We start from the raw sequence: 20,923 nt of genomic DNA on the forward strand, positions 1-20,923 counted from the left end.
CATGATTGCTGTGATGCTGGGTCACATGGACCGTTCCACAGAAGTGTAGGGGGGCCCTCTATGTGCTCAGCAGCGAACCCAGAAGTGAACCGGAAGTACTTCCAGTCCACTTTTTGGTCTGCCAGGGAGTGTGCTGGGCCCCCCCCCCACACCTCCCTGGCTTGGTGGGGGACCCGGGTGACCCCCCCAGACCCAGGAGGCACCAGGTGCCGAGCCAGAGGGCTGCAGGAACCCAGTGCACTCCCCAGTGGACCCAGAAGTGGACCAGAAGTGCTTCTGATCCACTTCCGGGTCTGCTGCTGAGCATGCTGGGGAGCCCCCTGCACTCCTGTAGGACACTCCATGAACCCCAGCATCACAGTGTTTACGAGCCACCTGGTACCTTGAGGTATGTAGAAAAAACATTTAAAGCTGTTTCTATGTCCGAACCTCCAAATCTTTCTGAATCTCTCTGAATTGATTTGGAGGGTTCTGATTCGATTCAGAGAGATTAAAGGGTCCTCTGATTCACTTAGGATTTGGAGATTTGGCCACCGAATCAGGCCGAATCTCCACCAAATCAAATCAGGGACTGAAGCTTTGCACAGCCCTAGTGGGGAGACCAAGGGGGACAGGCATGGGGCGGGGAATGGTAGGAGAGGCAGGGGGTGTGCAGTTGTGGAACAGGTGCCAAGTGGGAGTGGGGGACAGGTACCTGGGGGGGGCAACTAGCAGGTGGATGCAGGAACAGGCACAGGGTGGAGCAAGGGGAAGGCAGGGAGGGCAAGGAGCCCAAGGGGAGGAGATCTGGCACCTCATCCCCTGCCAACAACTCTCCAATAATTAGATTCTGTTTATGGAAAATAACAAATTTATAATTTGCCATGTATTGAAACTAATTATTGGGAGAGAACATCTTAAATTTGAAGTCTTAAATTTTGTATTCATGTAAATACAGCATATTCCTCATGGCCATTTTATTGCAAGTCTGTTATTTACTGTAACTGCAATTTATATCATATAAAACATTAGATTTCTAAATACATTGGGTGAAATCCTGACTCGACTGAAAACCAATGGCAAAAGTCTCACTGACTTCAGAGACCAGGATTCGATGGCTTTTAATGGATATGGCGTAATTTTAAAAAAAGCATTAACCAATATCACCTCAGGCAGTAAGCAATTAGATGCAAAACCTTCAGTTAATCACAATGAAAGGAGTAGGATACATATCCCAGTTCAGCAGTACGACTAAACTTCAGGTGCATGTGAGGTACATGATTATTTCACCATAATCCATGCTTTGGGGGCTCCTACTACATTTTCAAGTAAAGTTGTGTTACACATTATTATTGGACAGATTCTTGGCCATTACTAATATCCTTTTAAATCACCACTGCAGTACAAACCAGCCCTAAATGGGAAGCTGCAATCCTTTACTAAGCCAGCTTCACAATCCATATTTCCTCCAGTAGATGAAGCACATCAAGGCAGGAAGAAGGCAAAGCCAAACATGAAATCCCCAGGCCAGCTAACATAAATACAGCAGTCCACAGAGGACTCCTCCAGCCAACTTAACTTACAACCTCACTGTGGCTGCTTTAAGTCCTACTGTCTGTTGGTTCAGATCCTTAGCACTATGTGGATCAGTAAGGCAGGGAGGCTGGTGAAGTATACCATAGATGTGGATTCAGTTTTACCTTTTTATTATACAGGACACAGTGTATTTCCTGCAGCCAAAACATTCACTTTTGTTTAAAATTTACTTAAGTTTCAGAAGTATTTTTCAATGCCTCTATGAGATGTATGGATATATTTAATGTAATCTTAAGAAAATGCATCAATATTATATTCTTTTTTCAATGTTTCAAATAAGTTAATATTTTCCCCTTATTTTCAGTTGAGTGGACTTTTTATGGACTAGAAAAAAACACTAAGGACTTTAATATCTCTTGAGATCATAAAACCCTGGCAGTGTCCAACATGCTGCATTAAATTTTCAACACAGGTCTAATTGGCCCTTGATTGCAGACAGTTTGTAATTGACTTGGCTTGCAACAGAGCTGGCCACTGCATTTAGTTACCTATATTTTCTCCTTTAAAATGGAAAGAAAATGTCCAGATTTTTTGGGTGAGGTTAGCATGAAGTTTCTTCCCAGACACAGGAGCAATTTTTTTCCCCAGTTCCTATAAAAACAATTCAAACATGAAAAAATTCAGAACAGAAGCTTTAATTTGGAGAGAATGGGCATGTCTACATGAGATACTTTACCCAAGATTCGAGCTGATTACTGCACAATAAGCATCACCATCTATACATGGAGATGCTTACTGCACAGTAATTGGCTCTAATTGCAAGTAAATCTACTACCTGTAAATAAAAGTAGCAAATTTACTTGCAATTAGTCACTGTGCCATATAGCACATATAGACAGCCAACTGGGAGCAAACTTGCTCCCAGTCAGCTCGGCAGCAGGAGGCAGGAGATTTCTCCTTGCCCCCAGGATATGCCTGGTGTCAGGACACTGGAGCCTGGGTGGGGATAATATTTTAATGCCCCGGCAGCAAGGAGCTCCCAAACCCCACTCCCCAATCATGATCACAGAGCAGGGGCTGGGGAGATTGTTCCTAGCCACAGCTCCATGATCATGGAGCAGGTCTGCAAACAGGCTGGGATCCTGTTCCCTGCACAGCTCTGGGATCACAGAGCTGGATGAGAAACAGGTTGGTGAACCTGTTCCCTGCCCAGCTCTGTGATCTCAATCTGTCTGCAATCAAGGGCAATCTGGTAGCTGCCCCACCAGTGGATCAGTGCAAGGGGCTGGGATCTGCCCCTTCCCTGCAGTTCTTTCCAAGTTCCCTGCCCCCAGTCGGGAAGCCAGGGCCAGGAGCTCTTTGCTGCTGGGGCAGGGGGACATTGTCCCTGCCCAGACTCCAGTGGTGGAGCCTGCCCTGGCAGCAGGCAGCTCCTGGAGGCAGGGAGGAATGTCCTAACCCCTGCCAGGAGACAGCTGTGGAGGAGGCCCCTGTGCTCTCTGCCAGCCCCTGGGCTAGCACCCAGGGGGAGCCTAGAGTTCTGCTGCAGGGGGCTGGTGCAAGGTCAGAGGGGGAGGAGCTGACTGTTGCCAGGAGCAGCAGATCTTCTCCTGCCCCCCTGAACGTGTAGATACCTGCCCAGGGTGGGTTTACTCTAGAGTAACTTACTCTAGAGTAAACCCACCCCAGAGCAAATGCATGTGTAGATGCGTCCAGTTTCAGACAACTCCTTCTCTTTCTATTGCAACTTTTCTTCCCTGATGTTCTCACCATTTCAGTGGGCTTCTAGAGATCTCTATTTTCTCTCTTCTAGAATACTACAATGAAGGGCCATTTGTCTTGCCTCAGAGAAAAAATGTTCAGCTCACTCCTTTGCCCACCCAGAGTAATGCTTGCCTACGTTTAAAAAATAGAAAGTAGTCAAATTCAAATATGGGGGAATCTCAAACAGTTCAGCCATTTTGGATACGCTTCCAAAGCTTGGTTTTCTTCTCTGACTGAGCTCACTGTCAGACCCAGGTTCTACTTTGAATGAATGGACTAAATGACTTCCTTGAGTGCCTTCCAACCATACTATTAAATGATTCCATAATTCTTCCAGTTTTCCTCTACCCTCCTGCACTCTCAGACAATCATTTGGTTCTTTGGGGAGGCCTAATCACATTTCTGGCAGCAGGCTCCTCTTGTCAATGGATAGATGGCTTGGCTCCTGAGTTTTGCACGAACTTTCTCTCATCTAGAGCATGCCATGGGCGCTTGCCTTCCCTCATCTCCAGTATCACATTCTCTGGTGTGTTCTTGGGTGTGCAGAACCTCACACCATAACTGCACTCATTAAACCAACAGGTAGGTCAGGTCTTAAAAATTATTCCATGCCCACTGTACTTTTGCAAAATCAGGTTACCTTGGTACAACACAATTCAGCCTCAAAGGAAAAGGAAACTCAGAGCTAACCATTATCACAGACTACCATGAAAATATTCTAAAGATTTCTTTTCTTTAAGTGACTGGCATGGCCTAAAACCAACTTTTGTACCGTACTATTTGTGCCTGTATTTTTTCAATAAAAGCTGGGATTTTCTTCCAGTATTGTTCCACTGGCATAACCCCAAGTGCAGTTGTAGTTATACCAAAATAAAGGTTTCTTACTCTAGTATAGCTTATTCCACTTCCTGTATGGGAGTAAATTATATTTGTGAAAGCAATTTTAAATCAATCTAACTGCAATCACATGGGGGAGATAGTGCCACTCTCACTGTAGCAGTCTGGTTAAAGCAATACGACTTTTATGTACAGACAAGGCCATAACGTTGAGATAATAACGGTCCAATACATGGTGACCTCCAAAAGCTATTAGATAAAGCATGGTTTCTGATAACTACATACTGTAAGCAAAGCTTTTTGCTGGATATAGTATTCAAGTCATAGGAACTGAAGCCTGAAAGTGACTTCCTGGATCATCAAGTCATTTAATTCCTTTAATAAATCAATCAAGTTCAATTTTAAAAACTAGTTAAATATTTTGCCTCCACTAAAGGGAGACTCATAGTCAGTTTTATTTGCCACCTAAAGCCAGTACAAAAGCTGGCAGTACAAAAGCAAGAGCTATAGAAGCCACACCAGCACCCTTGCATGTCAGCTGAAATAGTGCTCTGCTAAACATTTAGGCTGGGGTTTTCAAAGAAGTTCTTCTTCCAGTTCCCATAGAAGTTGAGTGCCTAATTCCCTCAGGAAAATCCTAGCATCAGCCTGTCACGAACTATATTAATTCCTTTAGGTCTGGTGACTTAGTCATTCAGAAAGTATGCTCAGTCTTAATCAGACATTAAAAGAGATGAAGAGACCTTGGCAGCTCATGAAAGAGCTAAGGGATAAATGATGAGCATACTGACCAAGCATAGGGAACCTGATGAATCCCACCATATGTGAATGTATAATAACTTTCCTGAAACCTCAGTGTAAGGAGGGAACTTCTCTCTAGATGATTCATGTGGCATCCACTTAAGGGGTTGAATTGTGAAGGAAGGTAGCAATACCCTACCAAGCACTACACACAAACCAAACTCCACCAGTGTGATTCACCAAAATGAGATGACATCCACAGTTAAGTTGTGTCCTTCCTCTTTCTTCCTTCCTTGGGGAATGAAATAGTTAAAAATTGCATTCAGATTATCACCCCTAGGTGAGTTAACCACTCAGTGCGATGAATGGAACAGTTCATACTCCCACAGGCTCCAAACCCTCCGTACATGCACAAAGACATCTGTGTATCAGTAACAGCTGCTTTATACTTTGGGGGGAGATTGCAACTATAACACAAAGAGAATATTTTATTTTCAAGTGAAAGCTGAGATTCTTAAGAATAAGAGAGCAACTTCAAGGAGCTACTGGTGTGTCATACCTCAGGGTGCCATGTCAGTCTGAGCCCTGCCTCTATTTCTGTATTATCTGAGCAACTCAGACCTCTGTACAGGTACATTCTGTATGGAACCAAAATGAACAGCCAGCTCTATCACCAGAAACAGTTTTAATTTTTTTTCTCTTTTCCCCTGTCTCTCATCTTTCATAGTATTTAAATGAAACTCACAATAGGGAGACTGCCAGCAAAAACAAACACCACTGGCTCCTCCATTGCACAGACTTGTACAGGATGGTTTTGTCAGGATGACGCGCATTCTGTCCAGGCTTCCACTCTGTAGAAACTAAATAGCTTCCTTTCCTGTTCTCCCCCAGCTATCACCTTCCCTGGAGAAGACCTTGAGGGAGTAATAAACTGTACAATAACTTGGAGAACTTATTCATTTTTTCCAATCACAAGAGTAGCCAAACTTTCTTGATATGGAGCCAAAGACTAGAGTTATTTCAAGGCTTCTCTCTCATTTGTTCCAATTCTTCTGCATGCTAAGCACCCTCCATCTCACCCTGCATCTTGCACTGAAAGCTACACTGAAAGCTACACTGGTTTGTGTGTAGCTGTAGCTGCAAACACTCAGCAGGTTGGATCATCCAGCCCTGTTTAGATGACCAAATCTTTTGTTCACTCATTATAATTCAGATCCTGCAATTCTTCAGTAAGAAATATTTCATGATTTTGCTTCACAAACAAGCCTGCTTCTGTTGCCTCAGCAGGTGGTTGAGCAGCTTTCAGGAAGGTCTGGACATTCAGAAAAGCAGATTAAAAAATCTTCAGGTTTTAAGTGCAACTTCTTCAGTCTGAAAATTGGGCTGGAGATCTTGAACAGGTTGCAGATCATCTGAAAATTTAGAGTAGGGGGAGATGGTTAACTAATATTTAAGACTTCAGAAAAGGTTCTGATCTGGGTCAAGATTTGAACAACAGTTTAGAGCAGCTCTTTATTTCATTTCAAGACATTTATTAGACTGGTGTGAATAGGGAAGTATTTGATTCGGATTTGGCCAATTCAGAGGTCAGTGATTTGATTCGGAGATTTGGATCACTGCCCTGAATCGATTCAGCTGAATTGGCTTTGGAGAGATTCGGAGATTCGGCCACAGACTATAATGGGGAACCACTGAAATACCTATACCTTTGTCATTTTTTCTCTGATTCGGATGAAGATTACAGGAATGGTAGCCCCTTATGAAGGCATGAAGCCTACCAAGTTTCAAAGAGATAGGTGCAGGGGATTCTGGGAAGCTGCACCTCAAAAACTTGAAAGAAAAACTCATGTCATGTGTATGTGTTATGGCATATCTGGATGATGACAGCAGGGATGATAGCTCTTTCTGAGGCCATGGAGCCTGCCAGCTTTCAAGGAGATAGGTGCAGGGAGTTCTGGGAAACTGCACCTCAGGCCTCAGGCTGCTGACAAGCAAAACTTGTGACATGGGTGACCCCGTGTGTGTGTTAAGGTACGCCCTCGCTGGTGCCGGGGCCTCTACATGACATGGTAGTGTACCCCAATGATGTCTCCTCCTCCCCTACAGCCTCAGTCCCGTTTGCCACTTTAAATGACAACAGGTAAGCAGTGCACTGCAGTACAGTAGCACTAGCATCTCAGGCAGCCAAACTGTCACAGATCCTTTCTTTCCTTCTTCTCCACCGTTTGTGTTAAAGTGCACCCTCACTGTGTGACTGTGTGTGTGTGTGTGTGTGTGTGTGTGTGTGTGTGTGTGAGTTAAGGTGCACTCTTACTGGTGCTGGGGCCTCTACATGACATGGTAGTGTGCCCCAATGAGAACTCCTCCTCCCCTATAGCCTCATCTCAGTCTACCACTTTAAATAACAACAGGTAAGCAGTGTAATGCAGCACAGTAGCACTAGCATCTCAGGAAACAAACTGTCACAGAGCCCTTCTCTCCTTTCCTGCAGGAGCTTCTTCTCCAGCAGATGCCAGAGAACTCTCCCTGCCAGCCCCAGCCCTGGGGCTTAGATGTGCCCAGGACCCTGTGTCCTTCTGGTCAGCTGACCAGGGACAGGTGCTAGGGATGTTGGTCTAAGGACATGGCACTGGCAAACAAGGTCCTTTGGGTCAATCTGGTATCTTTTAGTACACCAACTGAATAGTTAGAGAAATATATCTTGGCAAGCTTTTGGGTTAAAAAACCCTTCATCCAGCTGAGGAAACACCTGCAGTTGGTGTGTGTGCGTGCTGTTCCTGGATAGAAGGAATAGTAAAGAAGCCAGAGGCTGGCATGCAATGCAGGCAAGAAAGCCAGTCAGTGAAAATGGAAATGGAGGCATCAGGGGGTGAGGGACAGGCTGGGGGGAGGGGAAAGGGGAATCCTGTCTTATCCCCCTCCTCAGCAGGCAGAGATACAACAACAGGAGGAAGTGATTCAGCTGAGCCACTTGCCTCTACAACCTCCTCCGAGGTGCCTTCCTGACAAGGAGTCCTGGGTCTAGGGGAACTTTGAGGGATGTGGAGCACAAACTCAGATTCCCCCTCGGTCCCCAGAATTTCTTTAGCTAGGGCACTCAGGTCCCCTGGTTCCAGACCCAGCTCATCCTCTGGCACTGGGAGGCTCACGCTAGGAGATGAAATTGGGGTGGAGAAGACTGTCGTTCTGCTGCTGGTGCCTATTTCTGGAGTTAGGGAGGTGGTGCAGGTGCAGAGACAGGTACTGCTCCCACCTCCTTGCTTCCACTGGCAGCAGAAGACTCATGACTGTCTGTTTGGGGGGGGGGTGGAGTTTTCAGCTCTAGCTCTCCCCCTCTAGCCCCTCTCCCTCCTCTGCCAGAAGACCTGGCACCTGCCTTTCCAGAACGCTTCATATTAATCTTTCCTGTGCTGGAAAATGTGTCTCTGTGTGTAACTAACTAATAATATATGTCATCTTCTTCTTAGATTCATAGATTCATAGATGTTAGGGTCGGAAGGGACCTCAATAGATCATCGAGTCCGACCCCCTGCATAGGCAGGAAAGAGTGCTGGGTCTAGATGACCCCAGCTAGATGCTTATCTAACCTCCTTTTGAAGACCCCCAGGGTAGGGGAGAGCACCACCTCCCTCGGGAGCCCGTTCCAGACCTTGGCCACTCGAACTGTGAAGAAGTTCTTCCTAATGTCCAATCTAAATCTGCTCTCTGCTAGCTTGTGGCCATTATTTCTTGTAACCCCCAGGGGCGCCTTGGTGAATAAATACTCACCAATTCCCTTCTGTGCCCCCGTGATGAACTTATAGGCAGCCACAAGGTCGCCTTTCAACCTTCTCTTGCGGAGGCTGAAAAGGTCCAGTTTCTCTAGACTCTCGTCGTAGGGCTTGGTCTGCAGGCCCTTAACCATACGAGTGGCCCTTCTCTGGACCCTCTCCAGGTTATCCGCATCCCTCTTGAATTGTGGCGCCCAGAATTGCACTCAGTACTCCAACTGCGGTCTGACCAGTGCCCAATAGAGGGGAAGTATCACCTCCTTGGACCTATTCATCATGCATCTACTGATGCACGATAAAGTGCCATTGGCTTTTCTGGTGGCTTCGTCACACTGCCGACTCATGTTCATCTTAGAGTCCACTAGGACTCCAAGATCCCTTTCCACCTCTGTGCCACCCAGCAGGTCATTCCCTAGGCTGTAGGTGTGCTGGACATTTTTCCTCCCTAGGTGCAGCACTTTGCATTTCTCCTTGTTGAATTGCATTCTGTTGTTTTCCGCCCACTTGTCCAACCTGTCCAGGTCTGCTTGCAGCTGTTCCCTGCCCTCCGGCGTGTCCACTTCTCCCCACAGCTTTGTGTCATCTGCAAACTTGGACAGAGTACATTTCACTCCCTCATCTAAGTCGCTGATGAAGACATTAAAGAGTATCGGTCCAAGGACCGAGCCCTGCGGGACCCCACTGCCCACACCCTTCCAGGTCGAAGCCGACCCATCCACTACGACTCTCTGGGTGCGACCGTCCAGCCAATTCGCCACCCACCGGACTGTGTAGTCATCCAAGTCACAGCCTCTTAACTTGTTCACCAGTATGGGGTGGGATACCGTATCGAAGGCCTTCCTGAAGTCTAAGTATACGACATCCACCCCTCCTCCTGTGTCCAGGCATTTTGTAACCTGGTCATAAAAAGAGACTAGATTGGTCAGGCATGATCTGCTTGCCACGAACCCGTGCTGGTTTCCCCTCGGCATAATTTGCCCTGCCAGGCTCTTGCATATGTGAGCCTTGATAATATTTTCAAAGACTTTGCCAAGGATGGAGGTGAGACTGACTGGCCTATAGTTGCCCGGGTCCTCCTTCCTCCCCTTCTTGAAAATGGGGACCACATTGGCCCTTTTCCAGTCCTCCGGGACTTGGCCCGTGCACCACGAGCGTTCGAATATTCCCGCCAGTGGCTCTGCAATGATGTCGGCCAGTGCCTTCAGCACCCTCAGATGGAGCTCATCCGGGCCTGCCGACTTAAAGGCATCCAGTTCTTCCAAGTGACTCTGCACCAACTCAGGGTCTACGCATGGAAGTCTGGCGCCTTGCTGCTGCCTCTCTACAATCCCAGTGAGAGACTTGTCGTGCCCCTCACTTAGGAACACTGAGGCAAAGAACTCGTTGAGGAGTTCAGCCTTGTTCCCCCTGTCCATCACCAATAGTTTCTGCCCATTTAGCAGGGGTCCTATTCCTCCCTGGGCCTTCCTTTTACTCCCTATATATCTAAAAAACAATTTCTTGTTATCCTTTACTTGGGATGCCATCCTCAGCTCCATGGTAGCTTTGGCCCGTCTAACTGCCTCCCTACAAGCACGAGCAGAGAAGGTATATTCGTCTTTGGTGATCTCTCCTTGTTTCCACTTTTTATGTGCTCCCCTTTTGGGCCTTAGGCTGCCCTGGATTTCTGCGGTCAGCCAGAGAAGCCTCCTGGCCCCTTTCCCTCTTTTATCCCGCATAGGGATTGTCTCGCTTTGTGCCCAAAGGATCATTTCCTTAAGGCACAGCCACCCTTCTTGGGCTCCCATCATTTCAAAACTACCTCTTCTCTGTTGTATGACTGTGTCTGACTTCTTCTTCTGTGTTGTGTTTACTGTTGTATGTGTAAATAAAATAATATTTCTTCTTCTTGTTCGTCTTCTTCTTCTATGACTCTTTGACTTCTATGTTGTGTTAATCTGAATCTCTATCTGACTTCTGTGTTGTCTTTAGTCTGATTGTAACTATAACTAATAATAACAATTATATATAATCTGATCTCTTCTTCTTCCATGACTCTTTGACTTCTGTGTTGTGTTAAATTGAAACTCTGACTTTATCTGCATTATGTTTACTGTTGTATGTGTAACTAAAATAAACTCTTCTATTTTATTTTTCTTCTATGACTGTCTGACTTCTGTGTTGTGTTAATCTGAATCTCTGTCTGACTTCTGTGTTGTCTTTAGTTGGTATGTAAATAACTATAACTAATAATATTAATAACTATATATAATCTCTTCATCTTCTTCTATGAGTATCTGACTTCTTCTGTGTTGTAATAATATCTGAGTTATTCTATGATGTATGTGTATGAGAAATGGATTGGATAGAGGTAAGTAGAGGGATTCTAGTTAGTAAGCTACATCCAATCCTTTCCAAGAACAGAAAGCGGCAGGAGACTGACTAGGTAGGAAGCCAAGCCAGTCCAGTACCTTTCAGATGCTGTTGCTCAGGCAGAAACAGCTCACAAAAGGCACAGAAAGCCTGCAGACAGAGGCTTGAGTGCTGTTTCTATGTCCCTCCACCAGAGCACTGTGATTGCAAGGAGGCTTAGGGAAAGATCACAGTCACTGGCCAGCTAGAGATGTTAGTCTTTCCCCCACTGCTCCCCCTCCCTCTTCTCAGTTTCTACTACCCTGAAAGACTGCCTTCTGAATCTTCAAATCTCTGAATCTTTTCCAAATCTTTTCCAAATCAATTCAGAGCCTCCAAATCAATTCAAAGGGGTTTTTTTCTTCTCCTGATTTGATTCTGATTCAGTGATTCAGCCTCCGAATTGGGCCAAATCATCTTTGAATCGAATCATGGACCGAAGCTTTGCACACCCCTACTTTTTATTCTTCTACCCCAGTAATCACTAGGCCAAGCCTGATGGAGTTGTGTTCATTACAATCTACTGAGAATCTGCCTCCCTGTTTAAATAGTCACACTAATAGAAGTGGGAGAGAGAGCTTTTAAAATTGTGAAGTATTTCCTGATTGCAAAGCTGTCCCCTTCCATCTGAACCCAAAATTGTAATTAAAATTCAAATCAAGTCTAATAATGATATACTTAGACCCCAGTGCAGAGAAGCACTCCAGAACATAATTAAGACTGAAAGGCCTCAGCAGTAAGTTTGTGGCACATGTGCAAACTGAGTACTGTGCAAAGATGCCCCTGACCTCTTGTGGCAGCACAAATGTGTTTTCACACACTATTTCTTGTATCTGTCCTATAACCACAGCTGGTGCTGCCCCACGTACAGACACTGCTGAGGGGACAAAAACACCATGTTGCACCTTTGCTTTGGACCTGAAAACTACTAACCCATTCCTCTCATCAGCACATGACATGTCTGACTGCCATCTGCAAGTGGGGAAGTGACAGCCATGAGAATAGCATTCATATTTTAAACAGAAGAAGGTATATACTGATGAGTGGTACTGGGCTCCTCATTATGGCCATGCTTCATCAATGACAGACAAATAGTTTACCACAGAAAGTCCAGAGGAGGTAAGAAGAGTCCAGGACAGGGCAACAAAAATGACTAGGGACCTGGGAGGCAAGACTTATAAGAAAACCCTGAAAGAACTAAAGTTATTTAGAAGAAAAGACTGAGGTGGGATTTCATAACAGTCTTCAAAGACCTGAAGTGTGATTATAAAGAGAATGGAGATGGGCTTTTCTCTGTGGATGTAGTGGATAGGACTAGGAGCAATGGCTTCAAAACTGCATCAGGGGAAATTTAGGCTGAAAATTAGGAGGAGCTGTCTAACTGTGAGAGTGCTCAGGCATTGAAATAGGCTATGTGGAAAAGTTGTGGATTCCCCATCCTTGGAAACTTTCAGAAGAAGGTTAGAAAGATAGAGAAGTTTAGTCAAGGATGATCCTGCCTTGAGCAATGGGCTGGATTGGATTAAATGACCTCATGATGTCCCTTCCAGCCTTACTTTCCTATGATCCTATATCTATACCCTACCATTCTTGAATAAAAGATGTAGAGCCCTGTCTAAATGGACTCCTTTTTAGAACTGAGGCTTTAGTTTTGAAGTTTATTTCTCCCTCAGTTGCAGTTGCTGTTGCCGCTGCTGCTGCTTATTATTACAATACTTCCAGACAAGATTGCATCAGACCCATTTTTTGCCTTCTTGAATAAACAAGTATGAATGAACCCATGTTGCCTAACATTTGGACCAAAACATCGATCAGTTGGAAAGTTGTTTTATTGGCATTACCTGTAGGGGTGAGGGAGAAGCATTCCAGAGGGAGAAAAAAAGGAAAAGAGAAAACAAATACAGAGAGTGGGAGAGAAAGCAGGGAAGCAGTGAAAGAGAGAGAGAATTCATATCCCATATAAAGGAACCATTAGCAGGATCATTATCTTCTATGTGGTTCAGGTAGTCAAGTCTTCTGTTTCTAATAGTATTCAACACCAGGTGGTCAGAAGAAGGTAGAAGAACCCCCTTCAGTCAGCATTTGTGGAGGAAAGTTTGTCTCTTTCTTTGGTCTTATCCTACTGCTGAATAATCAGAGATTTGTCACCTCTGAAATATGAGCTCTTACTTACCTTGTAATAGTTTAGTTTTGTAAACAGTCATACTCTTGCTATTCATATAAACATCTAAATTCACTGGAATCATACAAATTCTTGATCTCAACAACTTCCTGTGCAAGTGAGTTCTACAGTCTAATTGTATACTTTGTAAATGAGGATCCTATCGGTTCTGACTTATGTCATCTTTCTATTTCTGCCTCGCTTAGTCTTACAGCAGCACAACTTCTGGTGAGATCTTATTCACAATACACAACCCAAGATTCTCTCCAGCCAAAAAAAACTTAAGATAAATCAAAGAATTTTTTTTCCTATTTGTTTATGGAGGAAAAACCCACTGAAACTTAGACATAATTATTGACTCTGCAGTATAGACACTGAGGGAAGGGACCTTCTAAAATGCACATTATTAAACTGATATAGATTGTTTATGGTTATTGAGGCATCAGTGGTTTATCAACTATCAATTAAATGAATATTTATGATTTTTTTTCCAAATAGATATTATTATTAACCTAATCTCATAAATTCAGGAGCGGGGGGTGGGAGGGTTGAAATACATTTTTCTCATCCAGTGAACTAAACTGACCCCCTATGAGCTGTAATCTAATGTAAAATTATATAAACCTCCCATTCTTCTGGTAGCTTCCTTAAGGGCCTACTTAGTTGAGTAAATAGAAATCTATTCAACAGCCCAGGTAAGTGAATGAAAATCTTTTCATTTACTTCCATAGACAGACATGATGCTGTGCCACTGAGTTACATGGTGGAGTGGTCTACCTGTGCTACCTCTCACATAGTACAGAAACAGTATGTCTGCATTCATGAACCATTGTGCCTTGGTTAAGTAGCAGAGCTAATTGCCCTGCTCTTAGTGCTCTGTCCTGGTGCCTACACTACTTTTAGTTTGGGAGATAACCTGCAGAGCAACAGCTTTTAGCATGGTGGGGCCTAGCATGGTTGATTAGTGAGGTGGATATGCCTTCAAACTCATGCTAGCTTTATATGCTGGACACAGTACTCCAGGTGAGGCCTCACCTGAATAGAGGAGAAGAATCACTTCCTTTGATTTGCCAGTGACACTCCTGTTAATACAACCTAAGAAACTGTTGGCTTTTTTTTGAAGATCTGTTCAAAAGATATTGACCTAAGATTGCAGAAATGCATTACTACTACTTCCTGTTAATATGGCCTTGGGGCATATCAATACTGTCTCTCTACAGAGCCTGGGACTGATGGCATGAATCAGTCCACATCCACTCATTCCAGCTCCAGGGACATTCAAGCCCTAGGTATAGTGCCTCGGCACCACTCTTGGGTGGTTGATCCTGAGAGAGTCTAAGATAGTGCTTTGAGTAGGTAGTCAGGCCTAATCTGTGCCTGATCTCCAGGCATGGGTGTTCAGAGCTGCAGTGAGTGGGTGGGGATTAATTCTCACCAGCAGCAGGGTAGCCTAGATATGCCCTTTGTGTGTAATGACTGCCCTAGTTGCACTACTCCAAAAGGAGCACCTGAAGTTTGGTATGAGGCAGACTACCTGCTAAAATCAAAATTAAAATAAACATGGCATGTAAGTGAATTTAGGGTCCACGAAAGGGGGCAGCATGCTTGCATCCTACATGTGGTGTTTGCAAAGTGATGTTCACCAGCATGACAAGAGGTCTCCACCCTTAGTTGAGGGAGAAGCCACTAAGCCGAGAAATCAATGGAATGTAATAAAAAGTGACAGAATGACATCACTGGAGACCAAAATTACTTGGTGAGCCATAGTATACATCCTAAATGGCAACATCAGGGCAAATTTGTGGCAAGGATGTCTTGATAATGTCTATCCATCCCTGATCCTAAAGGAGAATATATACAATGAGAAGAATACTATACTGTTCCCATTGTAGCTTTCTCCTAAGTCTATCAAGGGTGCTAATTCTTTTGTGTTAGAGGAGATGTAGGTTCAAGTGTGTATTTTGGTTTGATGTGAACTGAGACCAGAAACTCATATCATGCAACTAGCTGTCAGGTCCCAATCCCACAGAACACTTAAGCATATGCTTAACTCTCAGCATGTTAGCTGTCCTATTAACATCAGTAGGACTGCCTACCACAGTTAAAGTTGAGGATATTCTGAGTTAGGACATTAACCACTTTCAGATACCAACAATCTGCGTAACATCTGTGTTGAACTACTTCTGTATGGAGAGGTTCAAAATGGGAGAGAAACTGTTAAGGAGAAGGACTGACTGTCATTAAATTTTTTGGCTTTTGTCAGCAAGGTTCACAACCTTAGCAGTACTTAAACAGTTTATTTGCATGTTTTAGTTATCCCTTTCCTACCTCCCAAAAAGAACCTGCTTAGCAAAATTTGGTGTTTCTTACAGTTATTTACTTAGCAACCAAAATTCTCCATCGATTAGTGTGTTGCAATACAGAGTGTTAATCGGCATTAAACATTTAATTATGGTTTGTTTGAGCACAGCATTTTACAAGCAGAACGGTTCATCACATTGCTGGAACAAGTACAATACAGCATCTTTAAAATTATGCACAAATAGATCAGCTTCAGCAAGACTTTTTCAGCAGCATTAATAAAATCTTTCAAGCATGCACAGAGCCAATGGCCAGGAGGACTCTCAGGAGGTCTTTCATACAGGATGCACATCTTTGTTATGAAATTCCTCAATGCCTTTTTGCTGTCTCCCTAATGACCAGTTAAATGGACTCCCATGGGACTGCCTGAGTCAGAGCCAACTTGAAAACTGCTGAGGAAACATCCTCTCTTACTGGAAATGATTTCCATCAAACTGCCATGTGCCATATTTAGACTAACGGATCAGTAACGCCAAACAGAGGAAGCTAAGTTCACAGCACTTGAGATTTTGCTCTGTGTGAAAAGAGATTGCCTTTGTCTGGCCACAGTTGCTTCAGGGCATGCAGTCCAAGTGCTAGGAAACAAATTCCTTTGGTGAGCTGCTGCCATCAAGTACATTTCAGTTGTGCAGACAGGGTTTCAAAAGTGGCAACTGCCCTTGTGATGTCTGATTTGACCTGTAAATGAGATACTGTACACATTTTCTATTACCTAATTGTGGGAGAACTAGTCTAGCCATTCAGTACATAGCCTTTATATTTGTAAAGTCTGAGAGATTCATTTCCTTTCTCTAGCACAAATAAATTACTTATTTTAAACACATGCATTTCTAGCCCTGGCACAATTCTAGGACAAAAGTGCAGCAATGGAATATGGGGACTTCTGATGTCATGGGTGCCAATGCACTTCCTATCCTGTATGATGCAAGAAATCTAAAACAAAAAGTATTTTCATTGCTACATTCGTACCTAGCTGAGTGTCTGATAAGAGGCAGCGGTTGAAAATAAACCTGAAATCGAAACTTTTTGTGTTTTCATATGAAAAAGAAAACAGTCCAGACTCAACAAATACTCTGTGTAGATTTCACTTTGAGTTTTAAATTCAATTAAAATCCTTTACAAAAAAAGGAAGTCATGAATGCTTGAATTTCTCTCATCACATCTTACTGAACAGAATATTCAGAAACATTTAGCTTAACTTGCCCCCATGGATACTAATGCCAACACAATTGAGCTGCCACAGAGGACCTTTGAAAACACTGACCTTTTAGCTTCCCAGTCACCAAGGTTCAGTAGCTACATACCAAAGGCTCCACTGATGATTCTGAGAGCACAAACCATACAGCAGAGCAGATGTATTGGTCAGATAACAGTACCTGGAGAAATTATATGTGCAGACCAGCTATGCTTAGGGTGACCATACGTCCTGGTTTGGCCGGAACAGTTCTGAATTTTATAAGCCATCCTGGCATCCCAACCAGTTGGTGAAAACTGAAACAAAAGTCCCAGAATTGGCTGCTGCAGGCAGAGGCAAGGTGGGCAGAGAGGTAGAGTACCATGTTATGACAGGCAGGTAGGTGGGCAAGCACTACTGCTGCTCCCTGTACATGCTTAGTCTGGCTTCTCCTGAGCAGCAACTGAAGGCAAGGGGCAGGGGGCAGGGGGGAGAGAGGGGGGCTGGGCTGGACACCACTCCAGTCCATCCATCTTTCTCCTGCACAGCAGCAACAGTGGTGCCTGCCTGCCAATCTGCCTGGCACTCCCTGCTGTTCCGCCTCCCTGCCAGAATGTGCCCTGTGTTCCTGTCCACATGCCTCTGCCTGTAGCGGTGCTGCTGACTTGGGAGGGTGCAGGGGGGACAGTGTCCCAGATTTGCTTAGAAATAATATGGTCACCCTAGTCAAGCCTCCAGACACAATAAAGTTAGCACAGCCCTCTGTCACAGAGACAATAGGAGCTTCAGGTGCTAGGCCCTAAATAAAAGTAAAGACTGAAATACTGAAGGTGATGGTGTAGTATGGGGCTTCTGGAAGCTTTCCATGGCTACTGGTTTTAGTAAGGGAGTATTATTGGAAGAATCATTATCGTAGGTCTGAAAGCATTAAATATCACTAATTTTCCCTGATACATCCCATAAAAAACCTCTCCTTTTAATTGGTTATAATGTGTGGCAAGCTTGCCGACAGCAGCCTGGCTGCTGGCTCGGAAAGTGCTTCATGGGATTGGTAAAACATTCCCACCAATCAGATGTTGGCTGGGGAGAGGTTTGCCCTACCTGGGTTGAGGCAAAGAGTCTGGACCTGGTTGGGGACTACATCCCCTGTTCCTGATTGGTCCATCTGCAATATGGGGGTAGAGCCTCTGGAGGGAATAAGGGAACAGCGTGCCCAGCACATGGGGACCTGCGCTGAGGGACAGAAGAACGGATGGATAATGAAAAAGCTGGTGTGAGCTGGCCAGCAGGGCAGAGATGTTGCCCTGAAGAGCCTGGAAGACCCCCCTCACTTGATGGGAGCAGCAAGCAGCTGCATCCCCAGCCTTGCTGCTGAAGAGCATGGCAAACAGTACACAGCTCAGTGCATGGAGCCAGACCCTGGGAGCTGCATGAGGCAGCTCGGGTCTGCAATCCTCCCAGCTAGTGGCTGGGAATGCAGTGCATGTTTGGTGCATGGAGCCAGGCCCTGGGAGCTGCAACCCTTGCTGTGCTGCCAGGTAGTCAGTGCACAGACAGCACACGATGTGGTCCAGGAGTGGGACCAGAATCCTGGGAGCTGCTCAAAGCGGCTTGGGTCTCTAACCCCTGACATGTGACCAGGGGCTCAGTGCAGGGTTTACTGCACAGTGGATCCTCAACAGACCAAGACCCTGGGAGCCACTTGAAGTGGCTTGGGTTTCCCACCCCTGGCACAAGGCCAGTCAATAGGTGCACAGCCAGTGCACAAGCAGTCCAGGAGTGGACCGAGACCCCTTGCTGTATGTGATGGTGCACAGGGCCCCAAACAAGCTGATGGCCCAGAGGGACCCCAAGGCAGCTGGGGCCTTGGCAAGATAAGTCGCACCTCACCTAGGGAGACAAGGACCACCCAGCAGGACCCTGGTGTCATGAGTTACCAGGGAAAGGGATTCTCACAAGGGAGGGGAAATCCACCTACAGCCAGTGAAGCTGACCCCCTGAAGGGAAGCCCAGGCACGAGAAGGCTTCCTGTGTCTGGAGTTTTTTTCCCTTGAAAGCTATTTTAAAATAGTAAAAAATTATATATATATATATATATATATATATATATATATATATTGCATATAGGTCATCTTGTATATATTTATATCTATTTCTGTTATGGTTTATGGTATCAATAAATTTGTACATAGTTAAGTTACTGGAGTGTCCTGGTTAGCTCTATAGGGGAAGGAGGAAAACTGAGCTCAGCCTGCAGTTTCCACCCACAGCACACCTGCCCTGCTAACAATCCCCTTCAATTAGAGACAGGAGTACGTACCCGAGTACACCTGGGCTACAAATGTAACCACATTTTAACTGTTGAGCTGGAATGTTTCATGTTGTGTGTCTGCCTCAGGATCAGTTGTTTTGGAATAAAAAAGTATCCCAAATGGCTTAGCTGTTTCTAAAATGAGACTAGGGGAAAATGCAATGTGTTTTTCACACATTAAAAAATTCTTGTGACTTTTTCTTTGAAATTTTCTAGTGCTCTCCTATTTTATGTAGGATCTTGAAATGTGACAGAAGTGTCAAAGATGTATCAGGTGTGTATCACACAAATGTGTATCAAAGATGTATCTTTTGCTACCTAAATCTGCCTTAATTTGGTCAAGTAATATGTTTTTGAAAAACTTCTCCTTACACACACTTAGTTAAGAACTGCTGAGTTTCAACAATTAAAGTATTTGAAGATCCCATCATGTGTGAACACTTGATTCCCCACCACAGCTCACAGTACTGACCTAACTGCCCATGTATCATCCCTGCAGAATGACTAGGCATGCTTTCACCTGTGACAGCAGGGGTGCCAGATAATGGCTACTGACAACTACTGGTGTGCCTGAGAACCAGGACTGGGTTGACAAAGAAACTGGAACAAGGAGTGAGGACAGAGTAGCGGCCAGGTTGAGACTGCATGAGGAGCCCAAGGAGGGATCCTGTGACTTAGATCCAGAGGAGAAAGGAAGGAGAGAACAGATGAGAAGGTCTGACTGGACAGACTAAGACAGTCTGGGCAAGAAAAATGGGGGCCAGGAGTTAAGGCAAAGGTGGGAAATGGAACTAGGTTTAAGTGTGGGGACAAGATACACTAGTACTTGGGTGAGAAACTGGACAAAAAACCTAAAGGACTTACCAACAGGATAATTGGGCTTGAACTGGAAAGCCTGAGATGCAGAGTCTGGGACTGGTTAGGCAAGAAGAATGGACTAGAGACAAGGAACCAGGCTTGAGGAAGCGACAGGACTGGAACAGTCCAGGACTGGAACAGCCCTACTTTGGAGGGACTAACTTTGAGGAAAATCAGGAGAAGAGTCCATGCGCATGAGAGCCTCCTCCCTTTCACAACATGGAATACAACCCTAAATGTCTGAGTTTCATGATTCCTCTGCTGTCAGCAACTTTATGAAACCCACTGGCAAACTGTGTATCACATACCACTGTAGTCCAAAGAGGATTCAGACCTACTTTTTCTATCCATCACTGCATTAGCTCAAATGATGGAGATCTGTGCAATGACTCTAAAGGTTTCAAACTTGTTGATGAACGATATGAGTGTGAGTATACTGCCTCATTCTGGAGTTTCTCTTCATTTTGGTTCTTTGTTTGTTTATATAAGATTAGGAAATTGCAGGCAAAATTAGAATGGCTTGTCTTCAATTATATGGGCACACAACATTATTGCCGTAGAATCATCATTTAATACAGAGGCTGGACATGCTCTGAGGGTGAATCAGAGCTTTCTAGTGAAGAGGGCCTCCTTCATTTGCTGCAAAAGTGCACACTGAATGCAGGCAGAGGACTAGAAAAGAAAAGCTCATTTCATGGTTATGGCTGTTGAATGTTGCTGAATAGAAGTGGATTCTATCCCTGCCATAGGGAAATCCAGGATTTTAAAAGGGGAAATATGGAAGCAGTAACCGGCACTACAGGAGTGGCTGCATTACCCCATTTTTTGCCTCCTCTTCCACTCCAGCAGGGCTTCTGCTTCCTCTCTCCCATTTCTGATGCTGAAGGGAAATGGCACCACTTTCAAAGAGGAAGCAGCATATGCCTGGAATGCTGTTTCCCTCCCAAAAGTGATAGCAGGGCCCTTGGTCTCACCTCAGGCAGGCAGATGTGGCATCATGTTAGTTGTTTTTGTTCTGTTCATTCTGTTTTATTTTATTT

This window comes from Alligator mississippiensis, chromosome 1 (assembly GCF_030867095.1).
Source record: "Alligator mississippiensis isolate rAllMis1 chromosome 1, rAllMis1, whole genome shotgun sequence".
Lineage (NCBI taxonomy): Eukaryota > Metazoa > Chordata > Crocodylia > Alligatoridae > Alligator > Alligator mississippiensis.